The sequence below is a fragment of the Acinonyx jubatus genome, chromosome F2 (genome assembly GCF_027475565.1).
Source record: "Acinonyx jubatus isolate Ajub_Pintada_27869175 chromosome F2, VMU_Ajub_asm_v1.0, whole genome shotgun sequence".
Lineage (NCBI taxonomy): Eukaryota > Metazoa > Chordata > Mammalia > Carnivora > Felidae > Acinonyx > Acinonyx jubatus.
Genome location: NC_069394.1, coordinates 65749848 through 65769333, shown reverse-complemented (window position 1 = coordinate 65769333; position 19486 = coordinate 65749848). Strand labels below are relative to the sequence as shown.

The window sequence follows — 19486 nt, the reverse complement described above, 5'->3', positions numbered from 1 at the left end:
GAAAGGAGAAACCTATAGGAGCAGCAAGACTTCCCCCCTCACAGAAAAGAGAGGGGGACCAGAGAGAAGCTTACAGTAGGTATTTGGAAAGTTTAGAGTTCTATTTTAAAGCCTTATGTCTTATTCAAAACCATTTGATGAATTAGGGTTTTTTAAAAATTTTTTTAATGTTTATTTATTATTGAGAGACAGAGAGAGGCAGAGCAGGAGCATGGGAGGGGCAGAGAGAGGGGAGACACAGAATCTGAAGCAGGCTCCAGGCTCTGAGGTGTCTGCACAGAGTCCGACCTGGGGCTCAAACTCACAAACCACAAGATCATGACCTGAGCTGAAGTGGGACACTTAATCAACTGAGCCACCCAGGTGCCCCTTGATGAATTAGTTTTTATATAAACTGATATCTTCTTAGCTTTAGATTAAAATAATGTGCACAGCAATATTCACTTTAGCACTGTTTGTAATGAAAAACTGGAAGTCTATATATGAGAGAACATAGTTAAAATAAGGTGACTTCACTCAATGGAATACTGACATAATTAAAACAAGGATTCTGAAAAGAATGTTATACTATGGAAAAGGCTTAAGATGAAATGCTAAGTCAAATGACAAAGGGAACCAAAGAATGCATAATATATGTTATGATTTCACATTTTAAAATATAGTCTGGCAGACAGTTCACCGCAACACATATGGTGGGTATGTTTAGGTAGTGGGAGTATACACTTCTTTCCTTTTTTCTATATACCTGTGTTTTCCAAATCTAATGAACATGTAAAATTTTTAATGAACATATTTTATAATAGATACTTATTTTAAAATATAAGTAAGTGGCCTCAGAGGATACACTATAAAAATTACATGGAATCAGAAAAAAGTAGGTAAGAAAATCACTATATGAAACTAAGCCGGTCATCCAATGAAAGATGAGGGAAAGCTGAAGTGACTTAGAAGCTACTAGGGCAAGTGCCCTCTGGAAAAAAAAGAAATCATGAGACTTTATGCTGTGGATATGACCCCACATTATTCCTTTCTCTTCTTTGCTTTATTACAGGGAAACAAAGGATCACACAACACTTATCTTCTGAGAACTAGAAGCAGACCATTGGAAGCCTGCCTTCACCTGGTCCATTTTTAATTTTTGACTCCTCTCCTACTTACAAGGGTTTTAGCACACTTTCTGCTCTGAAACTCTTGGGAACTACAGTCAGACCCCAGGCACCATACACATCCTTAAAGAGCTGCAATTCCATAGAAGGTTTCCAATCCCTAAAAAAGACCACATTCCTGCATACTATCATCTCTCTGGGGACAAATTTCAACTTTATCTTATTCATTACTGCAACCCCAATGCCTAGCATAGTACATCGTACCAAAGGATGCTTCAAGCAATTTGTTGAATGGTTTTTAAATATTTTCTTATAATCAGGATTAGCCCTAGTAGAAACTGAAGTGAGTTTAAATTAGTAAAAATTATATTTTATCATATTTAGGCACCGGGCTTTTTAATTTATGACTATATGTTATTTGGACAAATAACTGTACTCTTTTAATTAGTTTTAAAATTGGCCAAATTAACATGTGGTGTCACCTTTAACACAGTTATTTACACACAAGAGAAAGAAGCCAAAGCCAGACACTACCAGCCACCTAGTGCAACTTATGTGGATCACAGACAAATTGCAAAGGAGGAAATCAACAGCCTCTGGAACATTACCCTGGCAAACCTGAACCCATGGAGTGATGGTGCTTGTTCCATGAGGAGTTGATCCTAACCACTGCCGGAAAGAGTACCTGTGGGACAGCCATTTGGTACCAGCGCTGGGAGGAAAACAGGAGCAGCCATGTTGAAACGTCACAACTGGTGACTGGACCAGGAGAACTGGTGTTGGCAAGAGTCTCCAATGATGCTGTGTCTGATGCACTTTGCAGGTGCCACCTATCAAAAATTGAAAGCCCAATTCAATCAGAGTTGGTTTTGTGCTACATTTCCTATAGTTAGTTTACAACATGTCTCTGATTCTTATGCTACACAGACAAGAAAATTCAAAGATTACACTGGCTCCTTCATATGCGGTCAAGTTCTTCAGCTCTCAGTCATATTCTCTATGAAGGGCTCTGTGGATTCTTTAGAATGAATACAAAATAATAAAATAATAACAATAATAGTAATAATAATAATAATAGTTATAATAATGATAATAGTGCTTTAAATAAGTGAAGTTCTGGCAGGTTTCAAGTGCTTTCCCATTCAGTATCAGAACCTCTTATTAATTTTCACAGTCAGAATTAAGAAACAAACTTAGAAAAACCTTTAAGGAAATGGAATTAGAGTTTAGCAAAGAGCCACACAATAATATCTTTCAAATGTAGGAATGGCTTTCACACAGCGAGAAGCTACTTTTCATTTAACAAAGAACAAGGAGAGCCTGGTTTTAGTTGAAACCTGAGGAATTTAGGTTAGATAATATGTTAACTTTTGTTCTCTGGTATTCTTTCCCAGGAACTGTTTTTTAGGTAGGGTAGATACTCATCTTGCTGAGATGCTTTTAAATTTAACCTGAATGCAAAAGATGTAGCAGATGGTCTTTTAAAGACTCTCCATATTCAAGAAGCTGGACATTTAAGAGCTTCAAAAGGAAATTGTACTTTGTCATTTGATGGCCAATTCAATTCTAACAAACATTTCTGAAACACTTGACACATTATTTTCCTATAGGCAATGACCTAATAGCTTTCTCATCCATTTAAACCTACTGGTTGATTTCCTCTCCGAGTTACTGACTACTGTCTACTTTTCCTTCAACTGTTCTCACCTGTTTCCTCTGACCTTTTCATCCCATCCAAGTCCCTGTGAACTCACACTATGTTCTCTGCAATAAAGAAGGGACTTTCCTCTTAAACCATACAGTCCTCTAAGAAAAGGAGGATTATTAACCAAAAGGTCTTGTTCAAATTCCAACAGGGGAAACTGTATTTTGCCACCATATAATTACCCATCATTTATTTAGAAATACTATTTAATATCCCATTCAAAATAAAACCTGTTGCAGAGAAGGCTGCCTCAGAGGGGGCCTGTCTCTTCTAGCACAGAGGAGATGATGTTTCAGAGATGTATGACTAATACTCCTGGGGCAGGAGCCGAGTACATTGGGATCCTTTGGGAATAAAGGTACCTTCAAAGGATCAAAATGATTTTTATTTTATGCGTGAAGTAGACAATCCCATTAGACAGATTTTTTTCCCTCCAGCATTTTGCAGCATCTTCTGAGATTCAGACTCAAGCCAAGAACTGCTTGGTAATATTGTGTGGATGACGCATTACACGGAGATGACTCTGTGACATCATGCCGTCTTGTTCTCAGTAGAGCAACCTGATGTGCCTGCCCTGTACACCCCAGTTCTGTGAGTCACTGCATGATATATTGTCCAGGAAATGCAAAATGATGCTCTTCCTAAAAACTCACGATTAAAAAATTGAGGCTTCCGGCTAGGGAATGTAGAGTGAAAAAAGTTAACTCTCTGGAGGGGCAAGTTCTCATTTCTGTTTTTCTTTTCATTATTGTTTAAGATCCTATAAGGGATTGTGGTTTATAAATAAGTATGACAGGTGGTTATTTTCTTTGGTGTCTTATTGTTACAGAAATGAAGTTTATTTTCCACCAACCAGAACTTCCCACAATGAACAGCTATGCCACTCTTCATCCTAGGAAGCTTTACCATCAAAAATGAATACTGGAGCGCCTGGGTGGCTCAGTCAGTTAAGTGTCTGACCCTTGGTTTCCACTCAGGTCATGATCTCATGGCTTTATGAGTTTGAGCCCTGCATCGGGATTCTCTCTCTCTGTCCCTCCCCTACTCGTGCTGTCTCTGTCTTTCTTAAAATAAATAAACTTAAAAAGAAAGACTTAATATCTATATGCGTATTATGGATACTGAAGACAATTGACTAAATAAGCATACTCACGCCTGAAGAATTCTTCAATACAAAGCAATCCTTATACACACAAACTTACAGTAAATTTTAGCAATGATAAATTAAAAAGGATAATCTACTAAAGAGAAAATTAAAATTTGGTCTTATCCAAATAGTTCCAATCTGAATCAAAAAATCATGTGCTGAACCCCAGAGAGAATTCGAGGTTTAAAAATCTTTTCTCCTTCTGTCTCCACCCTGCAAATTTCAGTAAATAAAATAATTGGTGAACCAAAGATTCAGTGAACAAAAAATGCAGGGAAAAACAGAAACAGCAGAGATTAATCAAGCCAAGATGTTAACAAGGACAGAATCTCTTTCTGGCAAGGCTGACCTTTCCAATCCAGTACATTGTACTCGTCACTCCTGAAGCTTAAGACATCAGGGCAGCCAGACAAATAGCAAGAGCCCAGACCCCCAGGGTTCAAAAGCAATCAGGCAGAGAGCACACATTAAATACCTTCCCTTGCCTCAAAACCACCATTCATCTCCTGTTAGAAATGCACTGTTACTGAGAGAGCAGCATCATTTGGGGCTATGGATGCTACCGGTTTGATTTGGACCAATGTCTGGTTAAATCCCAAGGAAGGATTCAAGAGCCCATGAAGGTGTGGGTTCCATGGAGGAGGGATCACTCCAGGTAGTCACTTCACAGTTAAAGAAACCCCTGGAATTGCTATTGGATTTGGAGGTCAGGCAACCAGGCAGAACCCGAAGGACCCAAAGGACCCAGACGCTCTAATACATCCCCTAGGAATTTTAGTTCTCTCTGTGCCACAGCCCATTTATCTAAGCACGTCTTTTGAAGGAGTCTTTTTTTGGCAGATTTCAGGATTTTTCATATAGACAATTATGTCATCTACATGTAGAGATATATCATTTCTTCATTTCCAATATGTATGCCTTTTATTTCCTTTTCTTGCTTTTTGCACTAGCTAGGATTTACAACACTATGCTAAATAAGAGTGGTGAGAGCTCATGTCCTTGCCTTTTTCCCACGTTTAGGGGGAAAGCATACAGTCTTTCACTATTAACTTTGATGTTGGCTTCAGGATTTTGTAGATTCATTTTATCAAGCTGAGGAATCCCCCACTAGTACTGTTTTTTCTGAGAGGGCTTTTGTTAATTTAAAAAAATGTTGATTTGGGGGGCATCTGGGTGGCTCAGTCTGTTAAGCGCCTGAGTCTTGATTTGGGTTCAGGTCGTGGTCCCAGGATTGTGGGATCAAGCCCCACATCAGGCTCCATGCTAATCCTGCTTGGGATTCTCTCTCTCCCTCTGCCCCTCTCCCCTGCTTGCACACTCTAAAATTTAAAACAAAAAAATTTTATGTTGAGTTTTTTTTTATTTGCATCTACTGATATGATCATGCGATTTTTCTTCATTAGCTTGTTAATATGGTGGATTACATTATATGATTTTCAAATGTTAAACCAGTCTTGAATAACTAGAATAAGCCCCATTTGGTTGTGGTGCATAACTGTTTTTATGGAATGCCAAATTCTCCTTCCAACATTCTATTAAGACTTTTATGTCTATATTCATAGTGCAAATAGGTCCATAGTTTTCTTTTTGTTTTTTGCACAATCTTTGCCTGATTTTAGTATCAGGTATATTGGCTTCACAAAATAAATTGCAAGTGTTCCCTTCTCTTCTGTTTTTGAAAAGATTTGTAGAATTGGCATTAATTCTTTAAACACTTATTAGTATTCTCTAGTGAAAACTTCTGGATCTGGAGATTTATTTTAGGAGGTTATTAATTATGAATTAAAATTCCTGAATAGTTATAGGGACCTTCATATTGGGCCTTGTCTATTTCATATTGGGTGAGTTGTGGTAGTTTGTATTTTTCAAGGAATTGGTCTATTTCACCTAAATTGTCAAATGTATGTATGTAGACTTGTTATTAGTCCTTTATTATCCTTTTAATTTTTGCAGGACCTTTAGTAATATTTCTTGTTTCAGGGCACCTGGGTGGCTCAGTCAGTTAAGCATACCAACTCTTGATTTTGGCTCAGGTCATGATCCCACAATTCGTGAGATCGAGCCCCACATCTGGCTCTGCGCTGACAGCATGGAGCCTGCTTGGGATTCTCTCTTTCCCTCTCTCTGCCTCTCCCCTGCTCACTCTCTCCCTCTGTCTATATCTCTCAAAATAAATAAATACAATAAGTAAAATGTAAAAACTTAAAAAAATATTTTTTGTTTCATTCCTGCTCTTGGTAATTTGCATCTTCTGTTTTTTCTTTATTAATCTTGCTGGACATTTGTCAATTTTAACTTTTTGTTCCATTAGTTTTCTCTTCTTTTGTTTTTAATCTCATTGATTTCTCTATTCTTATCTTTGTTATCCACTCCCTATGCTTGCTTTGGACTTATTTTGCTTTTTTTCTCGGTTCATGAGGTTGAGAACTTATGTTGTTGATTTGAGACTTTTCCTCTTTTTTTTTCCTTAGAATCATTGTTAGTATTTTATTTTAATTTTGTTTGTTTTTCATTTTATTTAAATCCAAGTTAGTTAACATATAGTGTAATAATGGTTTCAGGAGCAGAATTTAGTGATTCATCCCTTACATATAGCACCCAGTGCTCATCCCAACAAGTGCCTTCCTTAATGCCTATCATCCATTTAGCCAACATCCCCCCATCCAACACCCCTCCAGCAACCCTTAGTTTGTTCTCTGTATTCAAGAATCTCTTAAGGTTTGCCTCCCTCTCTGTTTGTATCTTATTTTTCCTTCCCTTCCCCTATGTTCATCTCTTTTGTTTCTTAAATTCCACATGAGTGAAATCATTTGGTATCTTTCTCTGACTTATTTCCCTTAGCATAATACACTCTAGTTCCATCCATGTTGTTGCAAATGGCAAGATTTCATTCTTTTTTATCACCAAGTAATATTCCTTCATGTGTGTGTGTATATACATATATATATATACATATATATATGAAGATGTGGTATGCATACATATATATGTATACTTATATACATATAGATACACACACACACACACACATCTTCTTCTTCTTCATCCTTTCATCAGTCAATGGACATTTGGGCTCTTTCCATAATTTGGCTATTGTTGACACTGCTGCTATAAACATTGGGGTGCATTTGCCCCTTCAAATTAGCATTTTTGTGTCCTTTGGATAAATATCCAGTAGTACAATTGTTGGGTGATAAGGTAGCTCTATTTTTAATTTTTTGAGATGCTTTTCTTCTTTTCTAATGAAAGAAAGCATTAAGTACTATAAATTTCCCTTTAAGTATTGTTTTAGCTATGCCCCACAAATTTTTATTATGTTCTATCTTCATTTTCATCAATTCAATTTCTTTTTACTTCAATATAATCTTTGACCCATGGATTACTTAGAATTGCACTGCTTAATTTCCAAATGCTTGAAAATTTTTCTGTCATTCCTCTGCTAATGATTTCTAGATAATTCCATTGTGTGTACAGAGCACATACTTATGACTTCTATTCTCTTAAATTTGTTGAGGTTTGTTTTATGGCCTAAAATATGTTCTATTTTGGTATATGTTCCATGGACCCTTGGAAAGAATGTATATACTGCAGTGGTTGGGCAAAGCTTTCTATAAATGTCAATTAGATTTTCTTGGATGATGATGTTGAATTCTTCTATATTCTTGCTAATTTTTCTATTTAGTTACTCTATCAACATTGATAGAGGAGTCCTGAAATCTCCAACTATAATTGTGGATTTGACAATTTCTCCTTATAGTTCTATCAATTTTTACATCACATATTTTACAGCTCTATTGTCATATAGTGCATACCCTTTTAGGATTACTATCTTTTCTTGGGAGACTGACCTTTTGTAATTATATAACGTTCCTTTCTGATCCATATTTTCTTTTCTTTCTACTTTGTGACATGAGTATAGCCACTCCTGATTTATTTTGGTTAATGTCTGCATAATACATCTTTTTAATTTCAATGTTTCTATTTTATTATATTTGAAATGAGTTTCTTACAGACATCATATAGTTGGGCTGTTTTTTAACATACTCTGTCAATCTCTGACTTATAGTTGTTATATTTAAACCATTGACATTTAATGTAATTATTGATATGTTGTGGCTTAAAGCTGCCATTATATCTTTTGTTTCTCTTTGTTCTTCTTTTTCCATTTGTTTTCTTGACTGTCTTAAACATTTTTTAGTGTTATAGAGTTTTTTAGTGGTTGCTCGAGGTATTACATTATATATAGATAATTTATACCTCTACTGATACCATGGGGGCAGGGAGGTGGTCTCCTTACCACTGAGGAGTGATGAAAGTCCTAACTCTCCACTAGGTCTCCTCTGACAGCACTCCAGCAAAGGGGTTTCCTTGTTAAAATGTGAAGAAGGTCAGAGTCTTTTCCAGTATGGGTTAAGGTAGGGCCATAGTTTTTCTGTGATGTTTGACTAGAGTAGAGCAATTATTATCTAAAACTTTTCTTCTTAAATAAATAATAAGAATTTTCTGTCTTCCTAAACTGTCCCTCTCCTAGTCTTCTGGCTACAGACAGCAAGCTTCTACTGGAGATTTCTTTGTCTGCATTTGGTGTTTCTAGGTTACTGGCTTATCAAGCTCCAAGTATGAGACTTACGAGACAAAAAGAAGACCCAGGGAATTTACCATTATGCTGTCCTTGAGTACTAAGGTTCCTAACCGTTCTGCCTTCTTCCTTCTACCTTTCATAATCTTCTTATGTGCGTTTTCTATATACTGTCCAGGGTTTGTATTATATTTAACCAAAGAAATAGGGGAAAGTATGTCTATTCCATCTTCCCAGAAGTGCTAAGTGCTTCTTCCTTAGCTGTTTAATAAAGAACACTTAAAAGAATTGAAGGACTATTGGCATGGATGTTTTGAAAAGACAAAGCACCAGCTAGCCATTGCACTGTCATATAAATATATTCATTATCATATAAATATATTTATTGTTAGATAAATATACACTAGTTATCATAAAGTTTAAATTGAACCTTTATTTATTCTGATTATTATCAGAAAATTTGGTTTATCTTTAAGACAAAAAGGAGTTTTCTTGTAATGTGAAATGATTCATTTTAATAATTCAAAAGATTGATCAATTGTAATCTTGATAATATAAATGTTCTTATATGAAAGTACTTTTGTATCAGCTTGTTAATAAATCCTTTAATTTGTGGCAGGTTATAGATAGAGTTTTCAGATTACCTTCTGATAAAAATACAAGCATCTAATAGCAGATAGCAAGAAAGCAACCTGTTTTCTAGCTGGATGAAGCCCCAGCCTCTGTCTTCCTCAATGCTCTAACCATACCTTGTATTTTTTTTCCAGTAACATATGAATTCTAGAGGCAAAATTCAGTTAATCTCTCAATCAGCCTCAAGTGACCAGAATCTTCTAAATTGTAGGAACACAATTATTGTATTCAAGTCTCAGGTACCAACCCCATATGTGAGGGGGAAGGCTTCTGATACCCCTTTCATGCAAGAGTGGGAGAGTGTCTCCAAAATTTTTTAATCAATCATTTCATGAAAATACCCATTAGCATCCCCCTACACATCACAGAGAATTCAACCATTGAGAAATAAAGGACAGGGGGAAGAAAGAAGTAGTGGACAAAGCATTTTACAGTTTTTCCAGAAGTGGAGCAGCTGGTAACTACCGTGTGTTATACAGTCACTTCTTCAAGTCTCTTTGAGTTTCTGAAAGTCATATTAGGGTGGGATAAACACAGCATTCTTTACAAAGGCTGTTTTCAGGCTTTTTAAAAAACTTATATCCTGGTAGAAAATAGGGAAGGATTGTTAAAGCCCACTCATCTGCCTACCACGACCTAGTCCCCTCAAAATGTGGTTCTCAAAATGTGGACCCCATACCAGACTTACTACATCAGAATCTCTAGAATTAAGGTCCAGGACTAGCATATTTAACAAACTTGTAGTAGCTTGGGAGATCTCTGCCTTCGTACTTTGTGGAACATAGTTTGAAAATCACTGTGCTATGGTTAGATTAATAGCATAACACAGAGAGAAAATCAGATCTCTATGGGGAATACTAGGTGGAAACAGAAGCACAAAAGTCTCCAGGCATAGTAAACAATTAAAGGGCAGCCACCACAGGCGGTCCTGGGATCCAGAGCATGAGTGTCAGTCTTTAGGATGCCAAAGACTAAGCCCAGGCCAGGGTGATTTCTATTGTGTCTGCTTCACTGAGTCATAAGGCGAATGGTAATACAGTATAGGAAAAGGTAGGGGAAATTCCCTTTTTTATGAAATAAACTTTCTTAAAAAGAGTAATTTATTGAAACATTTTATATCTTACTTAAACATCTTACTATGGAAACATGACATTTAAAGAGAAATCTATTAGTCAACAAATGCTAATTAATGAAAGGTGAACTTTCTAAAGTTGACACCAATAGTTTAATTGATCAGCATCATCAGCTAGCATCAATCACTGAGGGTACTTGGGTAGCATTCCAATCAGAGAACAGAAGGAAAGGTTTTGGAGGAAGTGTGCTGCACAAAGCCAAATATATGTACAGTAAACAAATACCTATGCTGTCAAAAAGCAAAACAAAACAGTATACCTACAGAGCCCTCATAAGTCAAACCACGGGAAGCAGGCAATGTTAATGTTAACACTGCTTTTACATGAACTGTTTATGCTTTTAACGTTTTCCAGCTTCTCATATTGCTTTTCCTATAGGTAGGGATTTCACAATTTTGTGTGTAAAAGCATAGCAATATTGACTATACTTTCAGTGTCCTAAAAAGAAGCCAGAATGTCCAAGAAGGAATAAATTTTAAAATATTTATTTCCAAAGAACATATAGTGATATAGGGGAAAGTTCTTTATACAATGTTAATTTTTTTTAAAAAGCAGAGGTACAGAACTATATTTCAGTATAATGATGAGTTTGATCCAATTTTGCAAACATATGTGTATATATTTTTATTTTTTTTTATTTTTTTATTTTTTGAAATTTATATCCAAGTTAGTTAGCATATAGTGCAATGGTAATTTCAGGAGTAGAATCCAATGATTCATTCTCTACATATAACACCCTGTGTTCATCCCAACAAGTGCCGTCCTCAGTGCCCCTTGTCCATTTAGCCCATCCCCCCAACCCAAAACCCCTCCATCAACCCTCAGTTGCTCCCTCTCTCTCTAAAAAAACAGTCCCTTATGTTTTGCCCCTTCCCTGTTTTTATATTATTTTTGCTTCCCTTCCCTTATGTTCATCTGTTCTGTATCTTAAATTCCACATATGAGTGAAGTCATATGATACGTGTCTTTCTCTGACTAACTGAAAAAAAGACTCATGGATGAAATAAATGTGCCAATACATTTATTCCAATTTTGGGTGTTAAGGGTATATTATTTTCTACTTTATATTTTTTTGTTTCAAAATTGTCTATAATAAATGTCTATTCATTCTATTAGAAAAAAAGGTTGTCTTTTTCTAAGTGATCAAGCTTCCATTCTCTTGAAATAATTCTACAATCTTGTCTACTTATTCATGTCCTTTTTAGCAATAAAACCATTCCCAACCACCACATATCCTTAAAGCACAAAGACATTGACCCCAAATTTGAACACAAATCATTGAAGCTCTAAAATTCTAGATCTCTCCATATTCCATGCATTGGCACATTTATTTCATCCATAAAGAAGATACAGGGGGGCACCTGGGTGGCTCAGTCAGTTAAGCTTCCAACTTCGGCTCAGGTCATGATCTCACAGTTCATGAGTTTGGGCCCCACGTGCGGCTCTGTGCTGACAAATCAGAGCCTGGAGCCTACTTCAGATTCTGTGTCTCCCTCTCTCTCTGTTCTGTCCCAGTTCACACTGTGTCTGTCTGTCTGTCTGTCTCTCTCTCTCAAAAATCAATAAAAACATTAAAACAAAAAAGAAGATATAGGATAATAAGTAATTTTACCAGATCCTGGTTTGTCTGCCATTTTACCATTCACATTCTGCTGTACTTACATTAGGCTTTATAAAGGATATGTCAAATACTAACAACTGAGACTTCACCTGTTGGAGAGGCATGGCTTGAGGATATAAATCATATATACCTCCTGTTCCTAATATAAGGAAGAAGATTGGCATATGTCATTGGAGACAACATAACAGACAGCTGCTTCTGTGATGCCACCTTTTGCATTAGTCAAAATATTGCTTAGGAAATACTTGTCAGGATAAGACAAGGTTATATATACCGTTACCCACAGGACTGAGGACAGTCACCAAACATATGTGTACAAGACAAAAAAAATTTGCTACATAAAATCTTCATTCTTGAGTTACTCCAGTGGCATATATAGCAAAGAGAGGGTTTGAGATTCAAGAGGGAAAATAGAAAAGGAATTCAAGCTCCAGAGTTGCTCTATAAGAGAGATTAGTGGGTATGAGTCTCATTGGTTCAAGGAGAGGCACATTATGAAACTATAGTTGAACAATTATGGGTCCCAATTATCCCACTTATTACCTTTGTAACCACTGATGAATCACACAATATCTTTGCTCCTCATTTTCCTCATTTGTGAAAGAAGAATTAAAATATTCAAATGGATAAGGTGATTAAGAGAATCACAGGAAGAAATATATGCAAATTATTTGGGTCGTAAGTGTTTGGGTTCCCTACACTTACTAAATGTCCATCAACTGACGAATGGATAAAGAAGTTGTGGTTTATATACACAATGGAATACTACTTGGCAATGAGAAAGAATGAAATATGGTCTTTTATAGCAACATGGATGGAACTGGAGTGTTATGCTAAATGAAATAAGTCATACAGAGAAAGACAGATACCATATGTTTTCACTCTTATGTGGATCCTGAGAAACTTAACAGAAGACCATGGGGGAGGGGAAGGTAAAAAAAAAAAGTTAGAGAGGGAGACAGCCAAACCATAAGAGACTCTTAAAAACTGAGAATAAACTGAGGGTTGATGGGGGGTGGGAGGTAGGGAAGGGTGGGTGATGGGCATTGAGGAGGGCGCCTGTTGGGATGAGCACTGGGTGGTGTATGGAAACCAATGTGACAATAAATTTAATATTAAAAATAAATAAATAAATGAAAACAATTTGAAAAATAAAAAATATTCAAATGGATAGATGATTAAGAGAATCACATGAAGAAATACATGCAAATTATTTGGGTCATAAGTGTTTGGGTTCCCTAGCAAGTTCCCATTCATCTGTGGTCATCTGTGAGGAAGAAATTTAGGCATTTGATTGGTGTCAGGGATTGGGTTCCATGAGATAAAGGTCAGAGGTTGCTACCCAAGGCCACACAGTAGCCTCACAGCAAAAAGAGCAGAAGTCAAGCCTGAATCTTTTAACACTATTTTTTTCCCAACTATAGGTCACAACCTATTAGTGGGATGCACATCAATTTACTGTGCTGTGATTAGCAGTTTTTTAAGTGAAATGGAATCAACTACATTAGAGTTCATCTAATGTGATAAGGGTTAGTTTCATGAAACTCTTGGTTTGGTTTTATATATATGTATATGTTAATGTATGTATGTTGGATTGTGATGTGAAAATATATATTACTGAGGGTCAAGGTCAAACAACTTTGAAAAACACTTCTTTAAAAAAGCCAAGTTTCAAAATCTCAGCCCAAAGGTTCACATCACAGTGATTCAGCGTTTGAAGGAATCAGGATGGGAACTGATTAGGAACAGTATGAGGGCAGAATCTCTAGTGATTGCTGGAAAAGGTTTGGGGTATCCATACTCCCTATATCTATGAATAGTATGTAGTGAGCCAGGCTGACTTATCACAGGCATAGAAGACCCTAAATACTAGAAAGATCTGGTTCCCAGTATGCTGGGGGTTAGCAGTTTCCTTCATATTCTCCAGGGAAATCACTGATCCTCTCTACTAGGGTACCTTGGGTTTTGTTCACCTGCTCTGTGGAACTCCTCATCTGGGACTTGTTTTCTTACCTCCCTTCTGCCATACACACCTTTTAGGACTGAGCCTTGTTCTCATTCTTCCCCACCTCACCTCACTCAGAGTTCTGTGGACTCGACAGCACCTTGTTCTATTCCATGACCAGTCCCCACACTGCCCCTCCCCATTACATCTCATCATTCAGCCCAAAATGGAATTGATTTCCCACAACTCAACTCAGAATCAGAACAGATGAAATCTCTCTCCAACATGAAAACCTTTCAATATTTACATCTTTAAATTTGATTAGCTTATCTTGTGTGTCTTCACCTAATCACCAGAACAGACCATAGAGATGGAGCATGACCAGAAACCTCCTACCTGGAGCACCAGTCACAGATTACTGCTCCAACAGCAAACAGAAGTCTCTTTGTTTATAGTACCTTCCAGCTTATCTCTGCCCACAAGGATCTCATGCACAATTGTCAAGGGTCCCACTGAGGTTCTGATAGCCAATATCTACCAGTGTCCTATAGAAAATTATCTTGATGCCATTTCAGGCTACCAAAAATGCCAAAAATACTATGAGGAAGTCGTGGAATGGTTTGTTAAAAATCCATTTATAACACACAGAGAGAAAGAAGAGAAAAGTGATCAGGGTAATTTAACACATTTAGATAGGGTACAGATAGGGTAGAAGAGCCTCACTGCTTGAATTCTGGGTTAGCAATGTCCATTTGTCTTCTCTCTCTCTCTCTCCCTCCCTCTCTCTCCCTCTGTTAATAGAAAGGACTGCCCACATCCACATCCCCACCCCGGCCTAGAAAAGAAGAGATGAAGGGGAAAAGCTTCCCTCACAACTATGCTGGAGAGAGGAGGAGAAAGCCAACAATTAAGTAATTTCAACAGTCTGGAATTACTTTTATATTGCATGTTGTGTACATATCCTCCATTAATTTTCACAATCTTGAATTTCCTTATTTCCATCTGGTATTATTTATCTTATTTTATTCTAGATTCCTTCAGAATTCAGACACACTAAGGTGTTGAGAAACAACTTTCCTCAAGCTTAGTGGCCAGCTTTCATTCATTGTGTGAAAATTAACACACCAGAATCCCCGTTCCTCCCAGAATCACACCATTCCCATAATCTCAGTGGCCTTGGGCTTTTCCTTCTGGGCTTCCCTGCTAATGGGCCTGTTGGGCTGCCTAGGACTAGGCTTCTGGGTCTTCTGGCACCTTAGTGCCATTTACAGTGTTCTATCCCCACTCCTGCTGTCTTAAGATATGCCTTGGCTTCTTCCAGGACAGCCACTTGCTACTGCCAGCAATTTACCAGTAACTAGCAGCAATTAGCAGCAGCCTGAGTTAACATACTTTAGAAGCAACTCAGCAAACTCGGAGAAATCTCAGAATTTTGGAGAATGGCTGACCTTTCCCCATCCTCCAGCTGCAGAGAGAAGCCTTACACCTATCTCCTCAGAATTCTAAAGAGACTGCTAATGTACACTAGATCTTGTAAACTCACAAGGAGCCATTCATTTTTTGGGTCTGCAACATATCTTTCCAGAGCCCCCTCCATGAAACATGGGCTTAGGCCATGCCAGATGGCAAGTGACTAGCTTCATGCTATCCTCAGTGATGAAGGTTCAGAATTCATTCACCTTGAGCTTCTTCCACCAATAAATAGCACCAAAGGATTTCACAGGGGCAATGTTCAGAGGTGGCTCATGAAAAAGAATCGTAATACCCTCATTATTCCATCCAAGACATAGATGGGCTGTGCCCACCATCCAGTACTCAGAAATCAAACTCTGCTGAAAAACAAGACATGGGCATTAGTGTGGAACTGCTCGTCATCTCCTGGAGAAAACCAATCAGCAATCTATCTACGTATTATTAAAAACAAACAATTATTGAGCCTCTCCTATATTCCAGACACAGTGCAGACACTGGTATTCAGACCAAAGAGTTCACAGGTTGGAAGGAGAGAGAATGAGAGATCTAAGTAGACAGTTACTACAGGAAGCACTGGGTTCTGGAGAAGCTTATAAGAGGACATCAGGAAAGGCTTCCTGAGAAGCTGATGCTCAAACCGAGCCTTAAAGAACAAACAGGAGTCAGCAGGGCAGAGACAGCAGAGGGCACATCATGTGCAGATGGTCTGAGATAATGAGAAAACCTGGGACACTTGGGGAGCTGTACTTTTAGTTCAGCCAGTAGGTCAGGGAATGAGATAGGCATGATGTGGCAAGAGGTGAGACTGCAGAAGAAGAGTCAATGGAGGCAAAAGTCTAGAGGTTCTTGGTGAATTCCAAGGTTCTCCCAATCACAATCTCTATTTTCTTAAAAAAGAGTCATGAAAGAATGGAATTCTAGGCATAGAAGAGAAGTGGGATATCAACTAAGGTCACCTATTTTATACACAAGTAAGCTAAGGCCCACAGTGGTCAAATGAGGATAAGAGGCAGCACACTGAGATGATGGGATGATAGCATCATATGTATAGCACATATGTATAACATCTTACAGTCCACCAAGCTCTTTTACTTATCACATATCAAAGATGGAGGGAAATGTGCACAAGTTAAAAGACCTAAGTTGTCAGCATGCCTCAATCACTGCCTGGGACAAGTGATCCTCAGTAAGTCCTTTTATGGCTCTGGATCTCATTTTCACATCTACTGGATGAAGAGGCTGGATCAGTAATGCTTTTTCCAGTTCTAACACCCCACGTTTCTAAAAGCCGGTACCACCACATCTTTACTGCCATATTAGAAAAAAATAACTTCTCCTACAAAGGCCTAGAGTTATAATTTTCTGAAGGTTTCAAGAAGGATCTAACCCGTATTTCTAATAATAATCCATTTCCTGCTTAAATCAACTGGTCACAAATAATCTCACATCACCCTTATTAAAAATATCTCCAATTAAACCAAGAAACAAGTTGCCTCCATAAACTCTGGAAATCCATCTGAAACCAAAAGAGCCATTATTGCACTCCACACTGAAAGTGTTTCCTTGCAAACAAAGTGCCCAAAATTATAGCTTTCTTTCTTTTTTAGTTTAAATTTAGGCACTGAAAACCCACAGGGACATTCTATAATAAAGAAATGAATATGTCGCACCTTCTGCCTTTCTCATCATCTATTATTAAAGACATTTGCAGGAGAGCAGGCTCACATTGCTTACGAATCCATCCAGGCCTGCTGCTAATTCTCATTATGAGGTAAGGAGCACAATCTGAGAGGTCCTTCGTCTTTTGGAGAGTGGAACAATGTAGCTGTCAACGCAAAGATTGAAGACGCAGGTGGGCACGACTCAGCTGGAGCAAAAGGATGCAACAGTGACCATGTTTCATGCAATGACCTGAAAAGCAAGAGAAGAGAAGAAAAACACAAATGTAATTTGCTAAGTTTCTTGGCAATGGTTTTAAAATTGGAGTTCTGTGCTTCAAGGCACTGTGCTCTAGTGTGGGATCAAACATGGAAAAGCTCAGCCTGTCCTCAAGGAGTTTACAAGGAACAGGAGATGAAAAATGAAAAGTAGAAGGCAGCAAGAGATGGTATCATGAGATCAGAAGGTGAGTTCAGAGAGGAGAGAAATCATATCCTGGCCGATCAGTGAGGCTGCAACCATCTGGGGCAGGGTAGGGCTGTGGCAGGAGGTAAGTGCCACCTGTCTGAGCCACCCTCCCCTCCTCTCACCCTGCACTCGGACTTCACTTCACAATTCCCTCCATGGCATCATCTGGATTTCCTTCTTTCCTTCCTCTCCTTCTTTCACCTGTTCATTCTGTATCTCCTCCGCTAAAATGCAAGTTCCATGAAAGCAGAACTTTGCCTCGTTCTCTTCAGTGCCTAGAATAGTGACTGGCAAGTAACAGGTACTCAATAAATGGTGGGAAGGTAAGGCAGGCATCCAGGAAATAAGGGGGGGGGGGGGAAGGTAAGATACAATCCACAGCAATGAATCCATGTCCCTGCTCATCTTTACCTCACATCCTATTCACATTTTAAAGTTTGATGTAAATTACTTCCACTGAGAGATCTGCCCCTACTGCCTTTAGCGCACCCAAGTCTTAACTTGGCCCAAAATTCTTTTACAGTCCTGTGTCTGGCCATTCCCCACCACACATCCCACCAAACTGCACAATTGTTTGTACACGCCATGTCTTCGCCCCTGCTGTTCCCTGCACCTAGAATAGCATCCTTCTTGTACCTTTCTCTGCCAGATAAACTCCTACTCTTTCTTCAAAACACAATGTAGCAAGTTAGCAATATCTAACAAAATGTTAAATATGCACTCCTTTTGATCCATCTACCCACTTCAGTAAATGTATGCTTGAGGTTTTCCTGCACAGGGCAAATGTTAGCTCTTCTAGAAAGTTCTTTCTGTATGCTGAGGCCAGGCCACAGGCTCGCCCATGTTTCAATAGCACAAATAATACCCCTTTCATATATCATTTATCCCACAAACGTGTAACTATTTGTTTACAAGGTGTTCTCCTCATAGCAAACCTGAGCAGCTCATGAAATTTACACTCATATGGGTAGACAGACAAAAATGTAAGAAAGCAAATAAATACATAAATAGTACTTTCAGATAAAAGCTGAAAAAAGGTGGATAATGCGATCTCCAAATAAGGAATAAGAATCTCCCTTTTTACTTACTGTGCACTTGTTGTGTATCAATGGTTGACACATGTTTAAATCTAAATTCTCTTCTAAATGTCTGTACTATGCACTTTGATATTCTATGGTATGTTGCAGTCACACAGGTCCTGTCTGCTCAAGTGTGCTATCAGATTACAGCAGGCAAAAGCCAAATCCTATATGTCTTTTGCCTACCCCATGTCACGTAGCATAGGTAGAACAGCAGGATTACAGTTACTACCTGGTTGGTCATAGAAATAAATTAAAGCACAGGTGCTACTGACAAGATCCATGAATAAAGAGATCAAACCCACGAATCCAAAAATGGAAAATGCTCACTGTTAACTTCACTAGAGATCTGTGCCTGGCCCCTGACTAGCTCATTAAAAAACAACAAAAAACACTGAGGCTGTGGATCAGTATAACTCTAATATGTAATCTGAATTTACTGTCTATAAAGTGAATTTGTGACGTATAAGAATCTTTATTTTGAAGGAGTACAGAAACCTACAGGAAGTGAATCATGCATAGTCTCTGATTTCTATACCCTCTATTTTCTGTTTTATGGCAGCCTCATAAGGGAATAACTGCTACCATTAGAAGAGGAAGGAAAAGGAAGAGAATCACACACATAATTAGTAAGAATGAACAGGCATGTCACAGATTGGGAAAAATTATCACAAAACATATATATATGGAGGGGCCCCTGGGTGCCTCAGTTGGTTGAGGGTCTGACTCTTGATATCAGCTCAGGACATAGCTCACAGTTTTTGAAATTGAGCCACATGTCAGGCTCCCACTGACATTCCTGCTGAGAGAATCCCTAATTGGGATTCTCTCTCTCTCTCTCTCTCTCTCTCTCTCTCTCTCTCTCCCCCTCCCTCCCTCCCTCCGCCCCTCTCCCCTGTTCATGCTCTCTCTCAAAATTAATAAATAAACTTAAAAGG

The 19486-nt window shown here is 38.1% G+C and overlaps 1 long non-coding RNA gene across 1 annotated transcript; it reads right to left on the bottom strand.

The window, feature by feature from the left end:
* Positions 1 to 1798: 1798 nt before the first annotated feature.
* LOC128312915 (uncharacterized) lies at positions 1799 to 19423 on the bottom strand. Its single transcript, XR_008292870.1, has 3 exons — positions 17592 to 19423; positions 17013 to 17253; positions 1799 to 1936 (listed from the first exon to the last, which is right to left on the bottom strand). It is a non-coding gene; the product is annotated as an uncharacterized LOC128312915 (long non-coding RNA).
* Between the last annotated feature and the right edge of the window lie 63 nt (positions 19424 to 19486).